This window comes from Scomber scombrus, chromosome 10 (assembly GCF_963691925.1).
Source record: "Scomber scombrus chromosome 10, fScoSco1.1, whole genome shotgun sequence".
NCBI lineage: Eukaryota > Metazoa > Chordata > Actinopteri > Scombriformes > Scombridae > Scomber > Scomber scombrus.
The window spans coordinates 956,209-981,817 of NC_084979.1; positions in this window are offsets into that span (position 1 = coordinate 956,209).

The following is a 25,609-nucleotide window of genomic DNA, read 5'->3' on the forward strand; positions in this document are numbered from 1 at the left end:
CAGCCTCTGTTTCTGTTTCAGTCAGTTTTAGCCCCCCTCTCTTTAAGGCCCCCCTGCTAATGAGCCCACTCTGTTCTGATTGGCCGGCTTTACATATCAGAGTTGTCTAAAGTTACCTCTGATCCAGACCCAATATTTCCTTCTGTACTGCTTTAAATTAAAAGCTTCTAAATGAGTTAATAACAGGAAGAATATTGTGAAGAATTTATACAACATAAAAAGTGTTCCTCACTGAATTAGTATAACTTTGTTAGCAACGATAAAAATTGGTCGACAGTGGGTCACTTAGAAATGAATCAGGGAGGAATAGAAGCCCTGCTGGGGAATCATGGAATCATGGCTTAGCATGACTATCGCCGAACACAAGGGAAAAATGTTATATTGTTAACGGAGCAGAGCAATGAACTTATGTGCTGTGTGTGGAGCACATGACCATATAAAGAAATCTGTTACAAGCTGATGTCAGCTTGGGCTGAACGTAGAAAAACCAGTGGAAAGCGAGCGTTCAGTAAGCATTCAGAGCAGCTCTTTATTTGACACATCAGCCACTGTAAACATGAACGTCCAACATTGTGACATCATACATATGTTTGGAAGAAAGGAAAAGCATAATAGGTCCCCTTTAATAATACAGCAATTTACATGGCATTTCAATGTTTGATGTTATAGCTGCATTATTATGGAAAGCATAGGAACTGCATGGCTTCATTTTTATTTCCCCACATGCAAAACCAAAGAACAACATTGCCAGTGTTACTCTTTGATTAGGCTGCATATATTCTCAAACCTCAGGGGAAAAAAATACAAAAAAAGGTTGTTGTTGTTATCCAGCAACGGGTTACATCCTCTGAGATTATCATTTCAATTTCATACTATTTTCTTACACAGATTATATTTTAAATATTAAATCATTTAAGACAAAAAAGGTTTATCATATTTAATCAGGATTTAGATCTATTCATTTTAAGAAGTAAGTAGGCAAAGTGTGTTTTAAATTTACTTTCCACTATATCTCCACAGAGCTCACAACCAGAGGGGGGCAGTGCAACTCACTGCTTAGGAAACACAGTTTCTCGGCCAGCGCATAACAGAAACACTCTCATTCAGAAGGACTCAACATAATTTTCCCCAAAATGCAAAAGACAGAACCTTAATTAAGTCATTGCCTTGGCATCACACTCTTCATAATGGAAAGCTGATCTCTGAGGGGAGGCTTTTCATTTATCTCTCAGTGTTTCATCTGTCTAGTCAAAGTTTGGAGGTCCAGTGTTAATGAGCTCATTTCCTGCTGCTGGACCTTTGCCATGAAGGGAAAGGGTTTCTGCAAATCTCTCCAGAAACCCCTTCCATTCCATTTCTAGTAATAGTTGATTTTCTGCAATATAGAATTGTGTTTACATTTCTGAATTAAAGAAGATGCAAAGAAAGAGATGAAGAAATATTTGTTCGTCAGGGTTTTTCTTCACAAAGTTAATTTTTTTTTTTTTACCAGACAATGCTTTTTATATTGTGCATGATATTACTCACAGTTACTCATGAAAGTATGAATGTTTGTCTGTCTATAACTGTGTCTCAATTCAGGGGCCACAATCCGTCAAAGGATTGTATTTGAAAATAAATGTGTCACAGCAAGGCTGTCCCATTTTGAAGGGTAAGTGCTAGGTTGGATGGACTAAAGAGACAAACTCTCATGAGGTTAAGGTTAAGGTTACAATTTTGCGAGCATTTTGCCCTCTGGCCAATCCAATCTAGCACCAACCATTTCAAAAGCTCCTTCAAATGCAGAGAAATTCAGGCTTTTTCCCAAGTTGATAGGATCCAACAAGTGGATCTTTTGCAGCCCAACCTATCCAGGAATGCATCCCACACCAACCACCAGCTGTTAATATGTTACTCTATTTACTTACAATAGTTTTTCAGGCAAAATGCCTATTTGGAAATGAGCTCCAGTGTTTTCAAAGATGTAGGGGGTTAAAGGCCATGTGAGACCAGCTGCTCATTTCAGACAATTTACAATATGTTTATTTCATTTACAGTGGTCTTAACAACTGTTTACAACATACATAAAGTACATAACAAGTGTAATAATAGCAGGTCCATTCAAAAATCTTAAATGTTTTGTTATACAGTATACAGTATATGTATAGTTTGGCTCATCTGAGCAGGGAGTCCCTGGTGGTGCTGCTAGACCTGGATGGGCTGCCACAATAATAACATTAAAGTGTATGGCTCCATTTCTATTAGCTGTGTTTGTAGCAATTGTCAACTGCAACTGCCAATGTTGCTAGGTGACAGGAGTGGCGCCTCACGATGCAAGGGTAGCTGGGAATCCTCAGTAGACCAGGCTGTCTAATTTAGCAACGCTGGGTTTGGCCTTTGCGGTACATGTATAAACAGCATCCTCAAGTATTTGACCCCTGAATTGAGACACAGCTTATAAGTATGTTAATCCTTTGATAGACCTCGCCTCTCACCCAGTGCATGCTGGGATCAGCTCCTGCCTCCTGTGAACCTTTGCAGGATAAATGGTTTAAAGCAGTACTTCGCGACATTTGGAGTTAAGAGTCATTGAGGGGTCATATGATGAATTTGAAGACTCATACAATAATTAAAGGCAGAAGAAAGAAAATGATGTGTCCCTGACTCATTTTATGAACCAAAGATACATAAAAAGTGGTGTCCTTTAGACAATGCTGGATAATGCATTATAGGAACTACTTTATTTTAGGCAAACTGATTCACAAAGGCTGTAACCTTAAGTAGTGATCCCAAGTCTCCAAGACTGGATTATAGCTGTCATGATGATATATCACCTTATCTGATAAGGACCTTGAGATGGCTCCTGCTTTATTGCCTGATCTTGACTCCCTGTGTCCAAATCCACTTTTTAAAATGTAATTATTTTAGTTTTAATTTAGTTCCTAAATGAATGTGTTTTATCACACAGGAAACCCGGGGCCCAGTGGCATCTGAGCATAGAAAAAACTGTAGACCTTATGCAGGGGATTTGGAAAATAGGGGGTTGATGTGACCATGCAGGTAGACATGCTTCAGATCAGTTGAAGCACTGGATTTTGGAACAGATTGGTAGATATATTAGATTAATACAGAATACTGTTAGTGTCTTAATTGCATTCTAGGCTTTATTGACTTAATCCTTCTTAAACATGAATATCCTGGTGTCCTCATGGTATCATAACATTTCCGCTCTATTAAATGTGTTTTATTTGTGGCCCTTTCACAATGTGCCTGAAATGGATCTATTGTGAGCATGTGTGTGTGTGTGTGTGTGTGTGTGTGTGTGTGTGTGTGTGTGTGTGTGTGTAAATACACATCCACCCCCTCCACCCCCAAAGGATGACTCTCCTTACACTGACTCTCATTATCTATCCAAGGCAATTAGCACCAATAGCACCTCTGGCTTGCTCAGACTCAAATGCTGCCATTTACCAACTGCCACACGCTAAGCTAATGAATCATATAGCACAGCGTAATAGCAAAAATATCCTTATGTGCATAATAATGGAGCGGGTGTTGGAGAGAGGTGAGTTGATACAGAGGCAATAATGAAGATGATATCATGCAATATTGAAGAGCATGTTAAATGAGGCAGGGGGTGATGGTGGACTAACCTACATACAACATCAAAGACTCAAGGGAAATTATTACCAGTGGGACAAGATACTGTATGTGTTTGTATTATATGTTGACATATGTAAAACAGTCACAATGAGGATTAAAGTGACTAACATATATTGATTTTTTTATTTTAATTTTACACACAGCTCCTCTTTTTCTTTCCCCATAGAAATATATTCAATACAAAATACAAACATAATAATGACAAAAAAAAAACAAAGGGAAAAAAGAATTACACAGAGGTTATGAAGATTTAAAATAAATCTAACAAATTGAATTGCATTCCTAATATCCTATATTTTGTCATGTATGTCAATGGAGTGGACAAAGTATTAGGAACACCATTCAATATAATGCACTCTAATACACCACCATCACTCAATAATATACATAAAGTAGAATTATCACGTTCCTGATATGTTAACAAAAACTGAAACTATAAGCTTCATAAATGTAGAATTCATAGCAGAGCTGTTGTATTGGATTGAATTAGATTGCACAGGTGTGCTTAATGAAGAGTCCAGTGAGTGTATATACATTATATACAGTTCAGACAGTAAGTACTTGGACAGTTTAACATTTTTTGGTTGTTTGCAAGGTAATTAGACAGATAAACATGGAGTCAAACAGAATTATTATATGTAACATTTAGTGTAAAATCCTTTGCAGTTAAGAGTGGCACACACACGCACACACACACACACACACACACACACACACACACACACACACACACACACACACACACACACACACACACACACACACACACACACACACACACGCATGCACGCACACATGCAAATTCACGTAATCTTAAACTGCAGTGATGTAGGGCCAAGTTAAATGTAGCAGCACAGTCATATTCTCCTCACTGACTCTGGTGCACGCTACTGGGTTAATCCACAGCAAGAAAATAAATATTCAGTGGGTGCTTTATCTTCTCATCCTGCAATATGCTAAGCACTTGTTTCTGTCATATTAGTGAAAACATGGGTGCACTTGATTCCATGTATCCGCCCAGAGTCAAGGGGGGGTCAAATTTAATTCAGGCATGTTTCCAGCCACCTGCTGAATGTAAATCCAATATTCACTCTTCTTAAGCTCTGTTTTCGTCGACAAACTCTTTCCTGCTGGAAAAAAGATTGATTATAGATCTGAACTGAACTAAAACGGTTAAGTTGCACTCCATAAAACCAAAGCAATGAGCTGAAAATGCTCCTTAGAACAGAGGGGGCCTGCAGGATGATAACCAAAAAAAGGCAGTAGAGTAGAGTCAAGTGAAGGTGAGCTGGTACCGTGTGGTGGAAAAGAGGTTAAAGTCTCTATGGGGTTTGTCACTACAGGCAACACCAGTCACACTGTCATGGCCTGCTGGGACACTGAGCCATTGTTTGTTTTCTTAGCTCCACCTGTGCTTTTCCTGCTATGACAATGTCTGCTGTGAAAAAGAACTATCACTGAGAAAAAGTTCATGTTGACCTAAAACTGAATTTAAATCCTACTTTTCATGAGAACCAGAAACACAGAACATCCACTGGGGCTGCACTTTAAGTTGTCTTGTCTCTCCACCAACACAATAATATTTAGACTGACATTAATTGAAGAATAAGTGAAAAGTGACTTACTTTAACTCCTTTCCAAAACATGTTTATGGCCAGAAATCTGACAAACTCCTTCATAGTTGGTGAAATATAAATGTGCTACATATTTTACAATAGAATATTTGGTATAGTTTTGTCCTCTATTGTGTCATTGGAGGGAAAATGTAATTCAGTTGGTGCACCTCTCAGTGAATGTATGTGTGTCTAACTGGTTCATCTCATATTTAGTGGCACCACAGCTCCAACATTAAACAGAAACAGACACAAATCATCTGAATGACTGCATTCCATGACAGAAGTCGGCTTTGGCCTTCGTAGCAGGTTATAGCAGAGAATTAGCATCAAGAATGAGTTGACACTGTCAAAAAAGCTGTGTTTTGGGATCGGAAACAAGATAAGATAAGATAAGATAAGATTACATTTATTGCTCAGAAGGAAATTTGTCTTGTACGGAGCCCGTGAAGGATCATGGTAAAAAAAAAAAAAATTAAATTGTGGCCACAATATAATGTAGCAATGACGTGCGCACGAAATACTAATTCGTGGCCACGAGATACTAATTTGTGCGCACGTTATAGCTTACTTATTTCGTGGCCACGAAATTGGTATAACGTGCGCACGAAATACTAATAATATATTAATATCATTCCTGGGTGCTCGGTTTACTCTCAATGCCTCCCGTATTTCTGGTGAATTTAATTTAATTAAACGTGCACACGAGTTAATAAAACGTGCACACGACTTAATAAAACGTTAGCACGAGTCAATTAAATGTGCTCACGTTTTATTAACTTGTGTGAACCAGTTAATAAAACGTGCGCTCGATTCTTTCAACATTAAAAATATATTGCATGATCCTTTAGGGGCTCCGTAGTCTTGGGCTAAAAATTCAGAATACAGCTGCACATAATCAACATACATGAGACCCAGTGACAGGACAAACAATGAGGGAACACAATAACATGATAGGGTTGACATAGTTTCAGTATTAAATGAGGTAGGTGATAAATAGTAGATAAAACTCAAGTTGAAAGGGATATTCGCTTCTCAAGCTGAAGTATATTATGTGTGTGGCTGCTTGTTTAAGAGTGTTGGATGTAGGGATGAATGAGAGTTTACAATGATTACTTTTTCATCTGCTGGTAACTACAGTTTTTTTTTCTCAAAGTGCATGAACTTTTTGCTATTCCACTGCTGTTGTTTGGATATGTACAGCATCATCAGAATTCACACAATATTTTGTTATTCGCGCTTTAACACTTTGTGTTATTATGTCATTAAACAAAATAGAAAAATGCAAGTATAAAATCACTCAGCAGTAATCAATCAAACTGGAACCAGTTTTTATCCGCTTTTGTTCAGTCAGTTGTAGAACTTGCTTTTCTTTACTTTTCCAACCACAAGATACAGATGGAGAGAAAGAAAAGTGAAATATAAAATAGAAATGAGTGGACCAACAGACAAAGTAAGTAAAGTCAATGAGAGAGAGAGAGAGAGAGAGAGAGAGAGAGAGAGAGAGAGAGAGAGAGGGGAGAGAGAAAGGGGAAGACGTCTGCAGTATTGTCTGTAGAGCTGGAGGGAGTGTGCAGCATCTGCAACTGGAGCAGAGAAAAGAGATTTGTCCTCAGCTGCACCATCGCCTTTATAAGCCCACAGATATTGAATGGGACTGCAGCCCGGTATAAATTCCTAACCCTGTGTCCGTGTGTGTGTGATGCATATGTGCACACTTTGCACAAGGCAATAGAGCACATTATATGTATTTGCAGCATGATATTAGTTAGAAAGGCTGTGCTAATGAGAAGCAAGAGTGTCATTATACCATTAAACCTACATCATCCACACCAGTTTTGACATTTCAGCATATTTACCCAAAACAAATAAGACCATTACGGGCTTTTGAACTAATACATCATGATTTTACTGATAGTCTGGCGTAGGGATAGCTATCAATACTACAATAACCATAAGCCCCAGCTGCTGTTACTATGGAAGCTCCAATTCAAAACACTTTGTAGTTGCTGTTTGGCCCTATAGTTGCATTAACCATCCAAAATGGGCACAAAATGTGAACGTGAATTAATTTAAACTGTTGAAGGGGTTTTTTTCAGCAGTCACTGGTGAATGTAGTGGATCACTCAGCAGCTAAAGATCCAGATATTTGTCTGAGTGAGGAGTTGACTGTGGAGGGTAAAAACAGAGCTAAGAGGAGGGTGAATATTTAGGAGGTGCTAATATTGCTTTTGGATGTGTCAACAAACTGTTAGCGACACCTTATCTATCAGGTAACAATGTCAGTTGTTCCTCTTTCCTGTAAATGCAGTCTACCGCTCATCCACTCTGCTAGGAATAAAATTCCAGACAACACATCCTAATGCTTCTGTGAGAAAGATATTTAATTTCTTTAAATTAAATATCCAAGCAAAAATATTTATTGGCTGGATGTTCAGTCTCCTACATGAACCCTGTAACAAACAAGTCCAGCACACTGACAAACACACAGCATCCATTCTGTGAAACACATTAGCCTGCATCTGCTCTTTCCAGATAACCTCATGCTTTATGTATGTGTGTTGTCCTGTGTGTTGTTCTATGGTCACTAAATGCCCTTTAGGTGTTATCACTTGCAGTTCCTCCAGATCAACAGATGGCTGACATGCTGCATTCATATCTATCTCAGCTGCAGCAGAGTAGTGACTGTTATAATCAATGTAGCAAAGATTTTTCTCATTTTCTTGTAAAGGAAATGTTTTTGTCTCTGTAAGTAAATGATTGCAACTGATGACATTTGCCTGCAATTTTTGCATGCATATTCTATTCTGTTCCATCACTGGTTCCCAGTTTCATTGCATTTATGTGTGCTTCTCTTTCATGGTAACAGTCCAAGATTGATGCTTTAAGGGGAATTCTCTCAGCTTTAATTGCACTTAAATATCATTGCACATTCTGGGATAAAGTTGAAGGATTTGATTCAATACTGTTACTCACTTGCATCATATTTAAAGTTATTGTGTTTAATGTGCATTCAATTGTCTATGAACATTCTCATGGTGACAAGATTTACTGTTGCTGCACACTTTTCCTGATTTTTCCAATGATTCAAGTCTAGTGTGGTGCTCATCAGCTGCGAATCAGAGAATCAGAGAATGAGACCATCATGGAATTAAGAATGGGGATGTAACAGTGCCAGAATCCCTCCAAACAAAAAAGGGCAACACATTTTGTTGCTCAAATCAACACAGCTGTACGCAGGATGTATACTTGTAAAAATAACACGTTTTTAATGGGCATGTTTCATCAAACATCATGAAAACTGTTTCCAATATCAGACTGAATAGTGAAGTGAAAATAAAATGGTTGTCAGACTATCAAGCAATGAATATTTTTTGCTTCATGCAATATGCTTCTTTAAAAAGCTAATCCAGTTGTCTTTTAATACTTATTATAAACCAAATAGTTATATACTCATTATGTTAAGTGTATGGGGAAATTTAAATCGGAAAATTGGGAAAAGAATAAAAACCATACCAGTGTATTCCTTTTCAGTTCCTTTCATGCAAATGATTTGACCATGATTGAACTAATTCACATAGAGGATCAATACTCTAACCTTCTTCTTTAGCTTTGATCATGAAAAATACTCATCCAGCACAAACACAGCAGCTTACAGTGACAGTCATATCTGGATGCACAAACACAGACATGTCACTCCAGATACAGCTCATTTCTCCAACCTGTTGCTGTCAGTTGAAAATAATGCTTCACCCTGATCTCATCTATGGGGGAAAAACAAGTGAAGCAAATGTGAGAAAATATTGGAGTTACATCACCTTTTATTAATCTGAAAAGAAACAGTAGAAAAAGTCACAGAGTGAAAACATGAGTGAAGATGAATAAAAATGAATTATAATGAAGGAAATTAGAGTGAAACTTGAGAACAGCTGCTGAGTGGAACTAAAAATGAGTTTCCCACCACTAAAGCAGTGTGTGTCTGGACTCATGCCAGGAAAGCCACCCCACCACTTAAATGAATAAATTCATGCTTTAATGCTGCTCTCCTCCTTCCTCACCTTACATTTGACTGCTCAATCAGAGCTAGAGCTAACTAAGAACTAATCTATCCTCCCCTCTGGCCCACTGAACTGCATCAAAGCTAATTTACATAAAGGGCAAAACAAGAATTACTTGATCACATCAAAAAACACAAAATAAAAAAAAAACATCCGCCCATTGCACATTTATTCAGCTAGTGGATTTCAAGAAAGAGCCAATATTTCTCTGAGAAAAGATGAATGAGAACACAGAACAGAATGCACTCATGGGATTGGCTGCCCCACATACAGAAATACCTCTGTGATGGGAATAGGCTCTCTTTCAAACAACAGGGACAATTAAGGAAAAAAGTGCATCTGTCCGAGTCAGCCTCAGCCCTGATCTTGTAATCATTTTACATAAACCACCAAACATGGCAGAAGACACAAGGTGAAGTGTGACAAAGAACATGACACAGTGTATCAGTGAAAGTTCCCACAGTGAAGCAACAATTACACCTTGGGACACATAGGCTTGGTTCAGAGCAGAAGTAATGATGTGCTGCTGCATTTTCATTTAGATGAGACCAGAAGGCTTCTTCTGCCTCAACCCAGTGGTGTCACTTCTCACATGGAATAAAATTCACATTTTTTCCCCCTACAAAATGTTTAGAAAATCCTTAATAATAAAAGGCTAGAAACAGGCTGAATAAAAAAACTGCAATTTGCCAAGAATCAAAGAGGCTCAGACCATAGCAACACTAACAGGTAGCAGAAACTACAATCTGGAATGATGTAAGTGCCCCCCCCCCCCCCAAAAAAAAAAAAAAGAAATAAAAAATGATTGATACATCAGACCAGGCCACCTTCTTCAATTGCTCCATGGTTCATTTCTGACAGACACATGCCCTTTATGAACACTTTTGGCGTTGGGCAGTGGTCAGCATGAGCACTGTGACCGGTCTGTGTCTACACAGTCCCATACACAGCATGGTGTGTTCTGTCCATCATAGTCAGCATTAACCTTTTCAGCTATTTGTGCTGCAGTAGCTCTTCTGAGAGATTGGACCAGATGGGCCTTCACTTCCCACATGCATCAATGGAGCCTTGGGCACTTATGATCCTATCACAGGTTCATTGGGTGTCCTACCCCGGACTGCTCAGCTCCATGTTTGATATTAACACATCACATCAAAGTGGGGTGGGGTGTCTTACAAGTCAAGCCTTACTTGCTGAGCAGGAGAAAGACACTTGCCCTATTCAGTTAAACTGCCTGATAGAGAACAAGAGAAGGTGGAAGCAATGAAATGAACCAATAGGACTGTAGACACGTTTGACTGGCATCAGTGGGAGGCTGTAAAGTGCTTCTATGTTTCAACCTCTGTTAAGTCTATCTGATGACATTTCTGTCTGGATTTAAACCATATAATTTATTAATCAATTGTCCTTTTAATTGATGTGCTTGTCAATTGATACATACATATGCAGTTCTTGAGAAATAATAAACAGTGCCAAACAGGCATGTTTTGAACAGGCACTGCACTAGTACAAGAGATGAACAACTGTGTTCCAAAACATCTGGTTCTCTGATAAGAGTCTAAGCTACACATCTGTGTAGGTAAGGGTAGGAGTCAACTTTGAGGAGTTGTTTGAAGGTCTATTGTTTCACATTGTTGGGCTAGGCTAGCATTTTCCCTCTGCTTCCTGTGTGCGTGCTAGTGCTAAGCTAGGCTATCTCTGTATTGGACGCATGATATCAATCTTCTGATCTGACTGTGGTATGTCAAACTTAAACATTGGACAGTTCCCATACATTTGACTGTTGTCATGCCAGTAAATGACATGTTATCCCAACATGTAGTTTTTCAAGGTGAAAAAAAACTGCTAAAAGTGCAAAATAACTTAATTAATATAAAACAGTTTGATCCTGTTCAAAATGCCTTACTCTGATTAGTTTAGATTGGATACACACTGGTCACAAGGCGTTATCACTTAATAGATATCACTTACAAATGAAATGGTCAGAGACCTGGAACTACCAGCCTACACCTTCATCAACTCCTCTTCAGTGGCTGATACCATTTATTCATCATACAGCTTTGCAGTTCACTGGACTGAGTTGTTTGCAACATTAACCCAGTGGTCATCTATTAGTCAGTCTGCTCTGATGCTAGTGGAGGTTAAGTGTTATTGGCTGGAAGCAGTGGTAGGTATAAAATGACTCATTGGCTTTTCAACTACCTATGAGGTGTGTAGATGGGCTTCATTAGCCTCTACCCGGGATTTTCATCAGGCCCATTGGACCAGTCAAGTGTAAAGCTTTACATTAGGGTGGACTAGATTTAAATTTGGTTTCCTTCTGGCATTGATTCTCTGGGCATGAGCTACTTCAAGATCGCTCCTTTTATTAGGGAGACTTCTGGTTAAAACATAATCTTACTATCCCTGTTTACATTATTCTACAGTGAATCCTCACCCAGCAGACCAGCCGAATTTCATGATTAGGGATCGGCAGAAGGACCCATCAGTTCTTAACTGTGTGCCATCAATGGCCAAGAGATTTCACAGCAGCTGATTTCACAAGTTAGCACAACTTTAATTAGACAGAAGGGGATTATTTGGTGACATAAGATGCTGTGTTTGGATCGAGTAAATATCATCTAGAGCCAAAGCCACACTGCCAAACTGTATACTGGCAGTTCACTTGAGGAATCATTATGAAAGCTGTTATACACGCTATGTTATAGGTTAAAGGTGAGGTATGCATTCATGAGGATGAGGGATCAAACATCAACAGATTCTTTCTAGTAAACCGTACCATTACTTTAGTAAGTGATTGGAATCTCTCTTTCTTGTCTTCAGTTATTTTTCAAAACCAGCTCAGAAGGCTCTTTCATTATTACTTTAACTAACACTACATTAATTAATGTTGGTCAGTTGGTTAAACAGTTTAGCACTTTGGTCCAGGCAGAAAAATCTATTAGATTGATGAATGGTCCATACAGGATTAATCCTACTGACTTTGGTGACGACCGTTTACTGATTGGTTTTGTTCACTTAAATTCAAAGAGGGGCAATCACATCACATCACAGCTTATAACCTGTTATGTTGTTTATGTTATGTTATATTAATGGTATTGATCCATCTCTGCCTGTCTTCAGTTTAGTAGCAAATTCAATCTATTACATTTAGTTGCGTTCAAAACTAGGCCCGTATAAACACGGTTTTCACATCGTGATCGTTTCTGTGAGAGCATTGTAAAAGTGATGCAACAGCAGCAAAATGAAGGAAATAATAAACCAAAAAGGATGTAATTCAGTGTCCACAAAAAAGGCCTTAGAAGTTATGAAAAGTCTTAAATTTCATTCGCAAGAGTCTGAAATACTTTCTCTTGGTTGCTGTAGGCAGTAGTTTGTTTTTGTATCTGAATGTGAGCTGTCGGGAGCCATTACACATCTATACTGTAGACTAACGGTGGGATTGTTGCAGTGTGTGCAGGAGGCTGTTCAGTCCTTTCAGTCAGCACCATCACACCTATAGCAAGCACGGTCACTACTACTACATACAGTAGCTAGGAATCTCGTTGTCCCAGTCATCATCCATGTAATGCTTCTTATCTGGGTCCGGGATGCATTCATTAAATGAATTGCATACTTATGCATACTTAATTATTGCCATACACTGATGGGAAGCATTGAAAAAATGTGATATAATGATAAAGAATTGTAGGCCATATTATCCACATTGCTTTTCCATCATACTTTTATATTGTGAAACAGCATTCAATAGCAGTACAGCGGTAGTGATAAATATTATGTAAGGGTAGGCTGGTTATATTGTCTGTGGTGATTAGCCGTGAGATAATATATTTTGTTAATAAACCTGTGAGTGGAAACATCCAATTAAGTAGACCAGTGATGGGGTATAAAAGGCGCCAGTTTCCATCTGTCCTTGTTGCTGGTCAGGTCTCTCATCTGTAATACTGCTATGCCTTTACCGCTATATGTGGTTATATGTGGCTATTTTGGTTTGGTGAATAAACACCCATGATTTGGTGCATCGTACCATCGCCTTTCGACTGCTCTTTTACTGCATCGTCCAGCCGCTTACGGTCAATCTAACATATAGTTTCATTTAAATGAGGTCTATTGACCATCATTTCCAAAAATATGTGTGAAACCTGTGGTAATAAGTTAGAATGAAGTTGGCTAAAAAGGTCTTACACAGAATTGGGTGATCATTTATACTTTATGCTTTATAAACCCAAACCACAACAGGAGGGTTAAACCACAATGCATGTTTGACCTATAATAGTTGTGTCTCAAATCCAAACGGAAATGACTTACTTAACCATTACAACTTATTGACCCTGGCTGTGAACTGACTCTCCCGTTGCCTAACGTTATATATTTCCTGTCATTTGCATGCAACGATTTTCAAGTATTCAGATACTAAAGTGGCACAGCAATATGATAGATAAACTCAAACTCCCGACATTACAGAGAAAGAATCTTCTTCATTGTCTCTTAGCTCATAGAATAAAGTTTGGATTTGAGACACAACTATTATAGGTCAAACATGCATTGTGGTTTAACCCTCCTGTTATTATGTTATGTTATATGTTAATGGACTTTAGGCTATGCTAGCTGCGCTTCACACTACTAGTCTTGTTTACTTCAATTAGTCTAATTTCTTTCTCTTTGCCATCTGTTTCTGCCTCACTATTTTCTCTTTTCACACTATCTCTGTATGTCTGTATGTATGTCTGTCACACACATATATGGGTCAATGACGTATAAGGATTTATTTAAAAATAATAAATATGGGAATATCTATTGCAGTAATTCAAACATTAAGAATGTTGAGTACACATAAATACATATGAAAATAGTAAATTAGGTGTTTTATGTGTTTTTCCATCTCGATGAATTAGAACTGACCTTAAAAAAGTCATGTGGTGCGACCATGATCTATCTTAAAATAAATGAATTTAAGTGTTTCGAAACAAATTATTTGCATGTCCTTTAAGTTTTTGTAAATAATAATCTAATATTTATGTTCTATGATGTCACAGTTGCCTTCTTAAATGTATGTTAGACTTATTTTTCCTGTAAATTGCTTAAAAATGATTGAAAAAATGTAAAAATACAATTCAGTTAAGCATACTGTATCAGTGATTAATATTAAAAGTGATATTTTACTCTGAATTTAATACAGTTATTGGTATTATTGGTCGCACCACATGATATTTTTTCACTTTAAATAACAGAAAACTGACTAATAACTTGTGGTTTTTGAAAAGTTAAAGTGAGTACATATAAAGGAAAGGTACTACATATATATGGTATTTTTTTAAATCAATTTAAACCTTTTTCTAACTGAAAAAAATGCAGTTAGACTGAACATGTCATAGGCACGTCATTGACCCATATACATGAAAGTAGGTTCTCATGTATACCACACACACACACACACACACACACACACACACACACACACACACACACACACACACACACACACACACACACACACACACACACACACACACACACACACACACACACACACACACATTGGAGTGTTATAGATAGTGGCTGCAAATTACTTTGAAACCATGTTCTTTCTACATAAATGTATATAATACTCTATATACTGTTATTACATCCTTCCATTTGTCACTATTCAAAGGAAAAAAGCATTTCAGGAGCATCTTGCTTCCTTCATGTGATGCAGGAACAGGATCTTGTTCGGCTCATGAAGCCTCTCAGCTCAGCTTTTACTTCAAGATTTAACTTTGAAAAGCGTCCAAACAGATAAAATGAAGCATGATTGTGCTATTCTTCTTATTCTGCTATTTTTCACCTTAAATTTAGATGCTGTTTTCCAATACCACACATGACAACGTTTCCAGAACAGCAGCCACATTTTTACAGATTAAAGTTTCCTTCACTCAAGATTGTGTTTGAGCTTCACTCAGATCACTCAGATCACCATACTTCAAAATGATTTATGATTTGTTTCCTCACAACTACTGCACACATACAGTGAGAATGGACTTTACAGTGAACTTTTGAAATGAAAATGTTCATAGATTCTGGATTTTTCACTGTGGGAGATGACATTTTTATGATTTCTAATTAGGTTGTTGAACTTTTTCTTTGCAGCTTGGGATCTTTAAATATCCCAACAAAGACCAATGACCCACTGGGACACCATCAGGTGTAGGAAGTGTTACTTCAAAGGCCTGAAATTGATCTTTTGAGTCTTATCAGATTACACTGACAAAAGCAAAATTGTAAGCTATCTTGACCAGGTAAGGACACATCATTTATGTCAATAATAAGATTATACTCACCAGTCACTGGTTATAAATGAACCCCCCAGTTAGCATACAGTAACATACAGTACCATATATACTTACAGTATTCTGAAGAAAGTGCTGTACTTACTGAAGCATCACCGCCAGGTATCTTTGGTGTCCCTTTGGACTTAGTTATGGATCCTTACAGGTGTGGTAGTCCAAATTGGGCAGGGTCCAATAAACCCTTTACATACTGTTCATATTCTGACTCATAATTAGTCTCTAGTCTACACCAATTCACATTCATCATTTTATAGAATATGACGAATACAACAACATGTTTAAATGCTGATTTATAAACATTAAAATAAATAAATAAACAGAGGTCAAATCTGTACATTTGCATATATATATATATATATATTTTTTTATTTTTTTTTGTTTGTTTAAGTATCAGCTGTACATCAATGTGTACATGGTGTTTTTACAGCTCTCAACTGTAAAGATGGGTCAAATATGACCCTGAACAGTATGTTAGGGTTAACATTTAGTCTGAGTCTGGTAGAGTCCATGTAATGTGGTTAGGGAATGTTGTTTTTTTTTGTCTGGCCAACAATCCAAAAATCTAATCAAATTTACTGTCATGCGTGACAAACAAAATCATCAAAAAAACAAAAACCAAAACTTAAACAGTTACAATATAGATGTTGATATATTTATGTGGATATGTCTACTCTTTCACCTCGCTGCACCTACAATATAGAGTAGGTAGGGTAGGGGAACTACTGATCCCCCTAGGGGGAAATTCAAAATTGAAACAAAAGTATTTTTAAAAATAAAATAAAATAAAATAAAATAAAATAAAATAAAATAAAATAAAATAAAATAAAATAAAATAAAATAAAATAAAATAAAATAAAATAAAATAAAATAAAATAAAATATAAAAACAATGTCCAAATACTATATACAACAAACAAATAAACATACAATACATTAGTGGGAGTGGCTGATAGTATGAAAGAGCCCCACAAGTGTTTTTGAGGCACATGGCTGATGTGTTTAAAAGAAACACAAATTGTTATTACAATACAAAAAAAATAATTCAGGCATAGTGATGCTGAAGCTCACAAGCAGCACATGCTTCTGGACAACTTCAGAAAAATCTGATATCAAGGGCTCTGATGACAGATTTAGTCATACCAATGCAACTGTCAGACAGGATTATCTCTGAACTCATAATCACTCTTCTACTACTTTTAATACATGTAGTAGGTCCTCACACACTGCCGGTGTGCATGGCAACCAAGGCTGCTGGAGAGAGAGAGAGAGAGAGAGAGAGAGAGAGAGAGAGAGAGAGAGAGAGAGAGAGAGAGAGAGAGAGAGAGAGAGAGAGAGGGAGAGAGAGAGAGAGAGAGAGAGAGAGAGAGAGAAAGTGAGAGTGAGATATATATATATATAGAGAGAGAGAGTGAGAGTGAGAGAGAGAGAGAGAGAGAGATAGATAGATAGAATATTCAGTACATGGAGAGGTAGAAAATGAGAAGAGGGCAGAATAGGAAAAAATAGGTTAGCACCATCACAGCAGAGAGACATCCACACAGACAGAGGAGAGAGAGAAAGCGGGGGGATTGGGGGGGGGGGGGGGGGGGGGGGGGGTTGACAGAGAGAGCCTGGCGGTGTATTCCTCCCTGCTCTCTGCCTCTTTGGTGTCAGTTGCTTTAGCGACTCAGCAGCGAGCAGCATGGAGCGGGAGCCTCAGAGAATCAGTACGTAATGCTTTACTCCTCTTTTACTACTACTAGTCTTTGTTTGCTGCTGCTGGATTTTATTCTGCATCAAACATATCGTGCTTTTTTTTATGTATTTGTGTAACTGGTTGAATCACTGAGATTGTGTGTTTTATTATTTTATTAAAAGTTGGATAATCAGAGTGTTCCAGCTTTGATGTGTTAGATATGATGGAATATTATAATACATGTAGATGCTTGATGCTGATTCTGAGGAGGTATTGTGATTGGATTTGGTTCACGAATGTTCATGTTCATTTATGTTTATGTTAATATCATCACTTGAGAGTTTCAGCATCTCAAGGTGTAAGTGATTCCACTTTAATAATCATAGGAAATCTGATGCTTTTTGGACTGAATTGGCAAAATCAAAGATGTTGAAATACCAGGTTTCCAGTTCCAAAAAAAAAAAAGAAAAAATCACAATTATTAGTAATACCATTAAAATACCTGTGGAATCAATTACCTCCTCGCTGAGTCTTATCTCTCATCCTGCAGAGCTTCATTTGTGTGAAGCTCTTTCTCCTGCATCGTGAGGATGAAGAGGAGACTTTCAATCTGCCTGTCACTTTGGGTGTGTGAAGGTGTTTTTGCACTGTTGTGTTTGTCCTCTGTGAATGGTAATATTTAACTAATATAGAGGTGGAGATAAGTCACATTGAGGCAGTAAGATTCTTATTATTATTTAACAGGATAAAAAAGTGTTATCACAAGCTACTAATGCAGCATATTTTGCAGAGAATAAGAAGAATTGTCAGCACATGTAGGTGTGAATAGTTATCTATTTACACATCCAGCAGACACAGAGCAACATTAGCATTCATTTGTCATTGTGTTTCTGACCAGCTGATGAATATAAATCCTTGTAGCTCTGCTTTGGTCTCCACCAACTTTAATTATGTTCAGGGGCGCAATGAGGGGGCAACAGGTTAGGGTGATTCTAAGGGTCCATGACTGAGGGGCTCTAAAAAACTATTAGAACATTAGTTAATTTTTGAATTAACATATCATCATTAATAGACATGAATAGAATATTTCATTTACTATTAAACTATGTTGAATGTTGCATGCATGTCTACACAGTGTTATATTGTCAGTAAATATTATACAGTTAGTATTGGACGATAAGAGAGTTACAAGTCTTCACAGGTAGAGGTGTGGTTACAGAAACTGCACATGGTTAGTGTGACCTGTGTGTGGTGGTGGGGCCCTATGTGATATCTTTTCATGGGGCCCAAAATCCTTAGCCGCTCCCCTGATTATGTTCACCATATAGACTCTAACCTTCACTTGATCTTCACTGAGATATAAAATGATATGTGGAGTTCAATAAAACTGAAAAATGCTTAATGCATGCTTTGTGAGAAAAGCATCGATGCTGCACATTCATTCAGTGTTTCTAAAAACCCTCCATCACTTAAAAAGCAATTATTTGAAGAAAGGAACATGAATCAGTGAACATCATACAGAACTCTGCCTCCAAAAATTATGACTGGTCACATTTTTAGAAAAAATACCCCTTTTTATTCAAGTGTCTTTGATGGAGTTTTGGATGTGGCTGCAGTGTGTCTGCATGAAAGGTGAGGAGGAGGCAGAGGGCTGCACAGACACACATGTGGAGAGTGAGCGTTAATGTTTGGCTTGACTGTAAAGCTTTATTTGATATCATATAAGACCTTTAATATTGGATCAGACTAAAGCTTTCAGATAAGATGATGGGAGGAAGAGGATGAGGAAAAAATGGATAAAGTTTAGTCCGGGGAGATTTATTGAGCGAATAGTAAACCTAGTAATGGACAGATAAAATGATGAGTGAGCAATTGAAGAAATGAATGCATTAACGAGGAAAGGGAAATTAGATCAATTTTAGACAAGATCGGGAAGAAGCAGTAGATAGATGGAGAGGTCAAAACTAATGATGGGATATATAGGAACAATTAAAGATTAAAGATGCTCTCCACATCAGAGGCTGGGTCAGAGCTCACACTGCGCTGGGTTGAGAAAGAGCACTGATGAAATGTAGAGATACAGCAGTCTGCGTGGCATTTTCCTCACTGATAGTAGCACTAACAGTGGATGTATAAAGGAAAAATCCAGAAAAAAGCAAGACACAAAGCTGAGAGAGACTTCCTGCTGTGTGAATACAGCTCTTCTACACTTTCTGTCACACATATCTGTTTTCATATACAGACATACCGCAGAGAGAATATAGCAGCTGCAGTCAATAGTTCTCTACATTTCTCTCACATCCCAAAATCCCACATCCATCAGTGTTAGTAGCTCGGTTTAATCTTGTGAGGCTCAAAACTCTCTACCGGATGATCTTGAAAAAACTTGGCTGCTCTTGTTGGACTGTTGATTTTTGATTCAGGGCGAAGATGCTTTGCTGAAGCAGCTGGTCTAAACAACGTAATGATTACCAGAGTGTACAGACATGTTCAGCTCACTATGAAACTGTGGCAGCACAAATGAGACTATGGCAGGCCACCACATTCTATATTAATGTATTCATTAATTGGAGCACTGTGCAAATATACAATCATTTGACAACAATTTACATGTATTACATTAGTGACAAGATGTAACTGTAACATGCAATAATAAAAAAAAATTAAGCTAATAATAACAACATAGCAGTGTATTATCAGTTACTAAGAGACCATAAGTAATAGGTCGAACTTACCTGCTTCAGAGAGTGGTGTGAGATCAGATTTCTTTTCTCCAGCAGCTGGGGGCTTCTGCTAATATTTCCTGAGTGCATCTGGACAGTTATAGAGTAGATAGTTGTTTATTACAAGCAAAAACCTGTAGCCAGAGTAGATTAAACAACTGCTGCTGCCTGTTGTACCAGCTGTGTGTACGTTCAAACTTAGTTACATCACAAAAATGATTACTAAACTGTGGGTTATGCATTACTAAAAATAAAAGCAGTTGCACCACAGAGATCAACAACAGGTTTTGTTTTTTTTTAGATTTGTTTAGCAGTTTTTCACCAGAAGATGAGCTCCAACATTTGTATTGTTAGATATTATCTATCTGTGATGTTTAACCAAACTTTACATGAGATTACATTGAAAGCTTTTTTTAGGGACATTCTGTTATCAAACAATAAAGCAGACAGTAAATATAATTCTTTTGACATATGTTGTATTAATGTTAGAGTCGTGCATATTTCTGTGGAAGCTGATAAGGGGCTTTCTATCGGCAGTCACTGTTACTTTGAGCAGTCCTTCAATGGATCGATCAGTATAGTCATATGTGTCATATCAGAGGTGTGACACTGTCTCAGCAGAACACTGACTAAACCATACATCAGTGAAAACCTACCAGAACTAAACAACATTTTCATGATGCTAGTGAAACATGTGTCCCTCTCTTTTTTTACTAATAGAATCATCTGGAATTTAATTTCCTTTTTCTTCCTCTGCTGTTCTGCTGCTCTGAGCTCTCGACCATGATGCCACCACTCTTTACACAACATACTGTCTTTATGTGCTGTTGATTAGTCTTGCAGTTGGTTTGATGGTCATCAATCATATTACATTGGTGTGTTAGTCTGGTCGGACTGCTATTCTTTTTTATTGCATTTTATCTATGTTATCTATGAGAAGTATTCACCTCCATTTATGTATAAAGTGCTAATGTTCCAACATTCCAGCCAGCTATACACTGTGTGATTTTGGGCTGTCCCAGATGAACGATGACCAATGTGAAAGAACATGGTGATATTTTTTGGTCATGGCTCCAAAAATGTGGTACTATTTCACACTGTGAGAGGTTCAAAGATGGCCATTTTCACTGTGTTGCAACCAAAGATAGCCTGGGGAAAAATTCTATCAGTGTCAGAATGTTTGGATGTCCATGTCATAGTGTGATTACTGTTACAACCTACAGTACGTCTACTAATCAACCAATAGGAATGCAACATGAAATTATATCAATGTGACACTGAAACGAGCAAAATTAAGTGTTTGAGATTCCAAAAAAGAAGAAAATCTTGTTGAGTTGTACAGTACAGTCTCCAGACATCATATTAGGTGTCAAAATGCAAGAGTAGGGAAACGTCATTTCAAAACTAGTGCTTTTAACTCAAATTGAGGTAAATAACCTTAACTGAACTCAACATGACTCAACAAACTTAGGGTACCAAAACAATTAAAAGTAACTGGATCCTGAAAAGCTGACTCCCCTCTGGCACATCTCCAGTTAACCTCTTCCACTTCCTGTCTGCCACAGAATTAGAGGCCATCTTTACTGGCGCCACTTCTTTTGTCCAGGGGAGGACTCGCTCAATTGTGAGCATGTCAGATAATGATCAGAGAGCTGGTAATGTGTTTACAGGCCACAGTACCTCAGATAGTATTCCCATGAATATGATGTTTACATGCACAACACATAACTTGGATAACTTACAAACCTGATCATAACCAGGACACATGTGCACATGTAACTGCACTCACTGTCTGTATGACTCCTTTGACATTACTCAGACTCAAACCCTTAAAATAAATCTTAACAACAGTCAGTCAGTACTGTTCATTCTATGTCTCTCAGCATAGAGAGTACAAAATAAAACTATACACTTTTGCACTCATTCTTTATTATTTAAATTATTTTTTTCCAGCCAGTAAGTAGCACTTGAGGTTGATCATTTTTTAATTGAGTGGTTGACAGATAAAGGGTAGGTAAATCTAGGTAAGCATCTGTGTTACTTTTGGTATTTTAATATCTCAGTTTAAAACATGTATTTTGTATCTACAGTTTATCGGTAGCCTGCTGTTGAGCTTCAAAATCTTTAAACAACATGATAAAAAGGTTTGATAAAATATGTCTTTCATCTTTCTTTATTAACTTGAACATGATGGTGTTAGAGGAACTCTCACTTTTATCAGTAGGGATGAAAGATAATCACCATATGGTGTGAAAGTGTTGATAGAAATGTTCCCATATTATCACCATCAGCCAATCTTAACATTAACAACCACTGCAAATTTAATAATCTCCTTTTGGTTCGATAATAATGTTTTCTAAAATATATAAAATGTTCTTTTTTAAGAAACATAACTGAAGATCTCATGTTTGACTATAGTTTAATGGAAGAATCTAATCAGTGAACTGATCTGTATGCAGACTTAAATCTCCATTAAAGGGCAATCCACCAATTTTACAGTCCTCAAATTTGGGGCACACCCAAGGCTTTGAAGCAGATACGCCTTCTTTAATATGTTTCTTTGGAGTCCACCAACCCTTTGGGAGTGTCTACTAAGTTACTAAAGTTGCCCTTTAATGAGGTGTTACAGTATCTGTTATTTGTTTATTTTATCCATAATTAAAAAATGATACATTATTTAATACTGGAAAACATTGTTAAAACAATGACAGAAAAAAATATTTGTTTCTTTTTTGATAGTGTACACATATACATGCACACAGTACAAAGCAAAACTGCTGTACACTCTGGTCTACTTCTGTGTTACGCTGTTATTCTGGGTTCAGCACCACAGTTAGTGGACAGCTCTGGAGACTTTTTAAATTTTACTGCAGTCAGCTGATTGTACACACACACACACACACACACACACACACACACACACACACACACACACACACACACACACACACACACACACACACACACACACACACACACACACACATACTGTATAACAAACATAAAAACACAACCACATACACACAGTAAAATACACACACTTGCACCCAGACCTAAAAACACAACCAACAACAATGGAAACAAAGGACTTAGATGCTCCCTGACTGACAATTGTTTTATTTATTATTTTATGTATTTATTTTCAACCTTTACTTATTCATGGACGTTTCACTGAGAGGAAGCTTCTCTTTTGCAGGAGTGCAGTTTACACAGTTACACACAGTCACACCTGGAAGCTGCTGAGTACAACCACAGTCTGACCTGCTGCTGCTGAGCAGCTCCGCTGGAACAGTTAGGGGTTCAGGGCCTTGCTCAAGGGTGCCTGAGCAGGGGTAATGAAGGACGGGCAAGCACTGGTTTTACACTTTACCCACCCAGACTTACACTGCCAGTGGATTTATACTGCCAGCCAGGGGATTAAATCGATGACCTTCCAGTCATGAATGACAATTTTTGGACAGTTGTACAGTTTCCTCTCTTTTTGTCTTCAGTAAAAAATACTGCAGGGCACTGAGGTCAGCTTCTCCCAACAAGTACTCCAAATTAAATGGCAATCTATGTTTTCTAAGATTGTTAAAAGTCTCTGCTCAAAACTAAATCTGTTTTTATGATGTGATTGATGTGATGAACATTGTGGTTAAGGTCTAGTTAGGTGTAGTAAAACATGGTGGTGAAGTATTTTGTTAAGGTTAGGAAAACAAACACAAAAAAGTGACATCAATAACAAATATAATGTATATACAGTAGGAATATTTCTTATTTCTTCTCTTAGTTCTTATATATTTTGCCGTAAACCACTGCCTATTTGCTTTGTTTCGCTATTTGTTCAAAATAAACTTAACAGTAGGAACATGTATTTATTACTTTTACACTTATTGATATTACAGTAGTGATTAATCATTACTCTTTTTTAATTCATACTTTTATGCTCTTAAACTCCAAAGTTAAAAAAAATAATGTTTCTTTGCACTGGAATAACAGTATGTTTTAAATCTTTTATTGGAATTGACAATTACATTTTTTTAGTGGTTTCAAAAATATAGCATTGACCATAAAACCTCTCAGTCAGCCACAAGTTCTTGAAAGACAGACTGAGAAAGTCTGCCAAAAGCGAGCGGCTGTGGTGATGCTTTAGTTTTAGGGCCTGTTTTTATTCCAGCACAGATCAATCTCAGCAAGCTTGTGTTTGAAGGTCGACATTTTCGGGTTACAGGGAGTTAAAGTTATTAGCTGTGTCATTATCTTTGCCTGTAAGCAGGAAGGGTCGATACAAACAGAGTGATGCGTATTCATTTTGGTTTAAGAAAGTAACTTTTACCTCTGTTTAGTCAGATAACATCAGAACTGAATCAAGGCAGTACTGTCAGGTGAATTAAAGGATAACCAGGGAGGGTCTACATCTATCCAGAATACATAAACAAAAGAAATCAATATGAGTAATGCAAATGTAAATATGATTACAATAAATCAAGTAAATAATATTGATCAATAACAGCCTTAACTATGATACAGGTTTTTGACAGTATTTTAAACAGATCTGAATGTGCATTCATTTTCTGGCTACAGTGGTTTTAGGTCTCAAATAAAAAAACAAGATAAAATACCAATCTTCAAAAACTTGAAAGACTTAAACCTAGATGCATACTTCAAAACCACAACACTCAAGCATCACTGCGTTGTCTTCACCATTATCTAATCTAAAAATCTTATAAAATGATATTTTTATGAAATCATTAATACATTCATGTTTCACACAAACTCCTCGCTCCGTCTCGTATTCTCTGTACTAAGTCCCGCCCTTCACAGAATCCGACAAGTCAAAATCCTATCCTAATTTGATTGATTGACACCTGTTTATCCAATACAAAAACAGAAAACGGACATGAGAAGTTCAAGGTCTGCTCTGAATGTAGGATATTTGAATACTTTAACAAAAATACTCAGTTTACCATATTAATGCAGAAATTAAACCACATAAGTAATAAATGAGGTTGTATTTCACAAAATCAGCATAAGGATAAACCTACATTACAGATATCAGAGTACTACAGTATGAACTAAAATTAGTAGGGCGCTACACCTTTAATTGTGGTCCTTTAACACGCTAAATGGCGCCTTCTAGTTTTGTGTAACTTGGGATCTGCTGTGTCATAGTATGATGTCATTCCTAGAAAACACATTACCTGCTCTTTTCTGTTTGCAGTTTTGGAATATTATGGATGGCTGTTACTCACTTTGTGGCATAAGGTTGACCTATTATGCTCATTTCTCCTCTATATTTTTATATTTGGACTCCACTTGCGTAGCTTTGCATAATTCACCGTTCAAACTCCTTATTTCATACTGGCCCTTTATGCAGCCCCTCGGTTCAGCCTCTGTCTCTTAACAGGCGGTCTAAGCTCCTGTCTTTTTAAGGCGTCCCTCCCGATGAGCCCACTTTGTACTGAATGGCCAGCTTTCCAGTAGCTGCTGAGGCCATAGCTAGCCTTATCAGAGTCGTGTTAAGTTGCTGCTAATGCAAACCTAACATTTCCTGCTGTACTGCTGCAAATTAAAAGCATATAAATGAC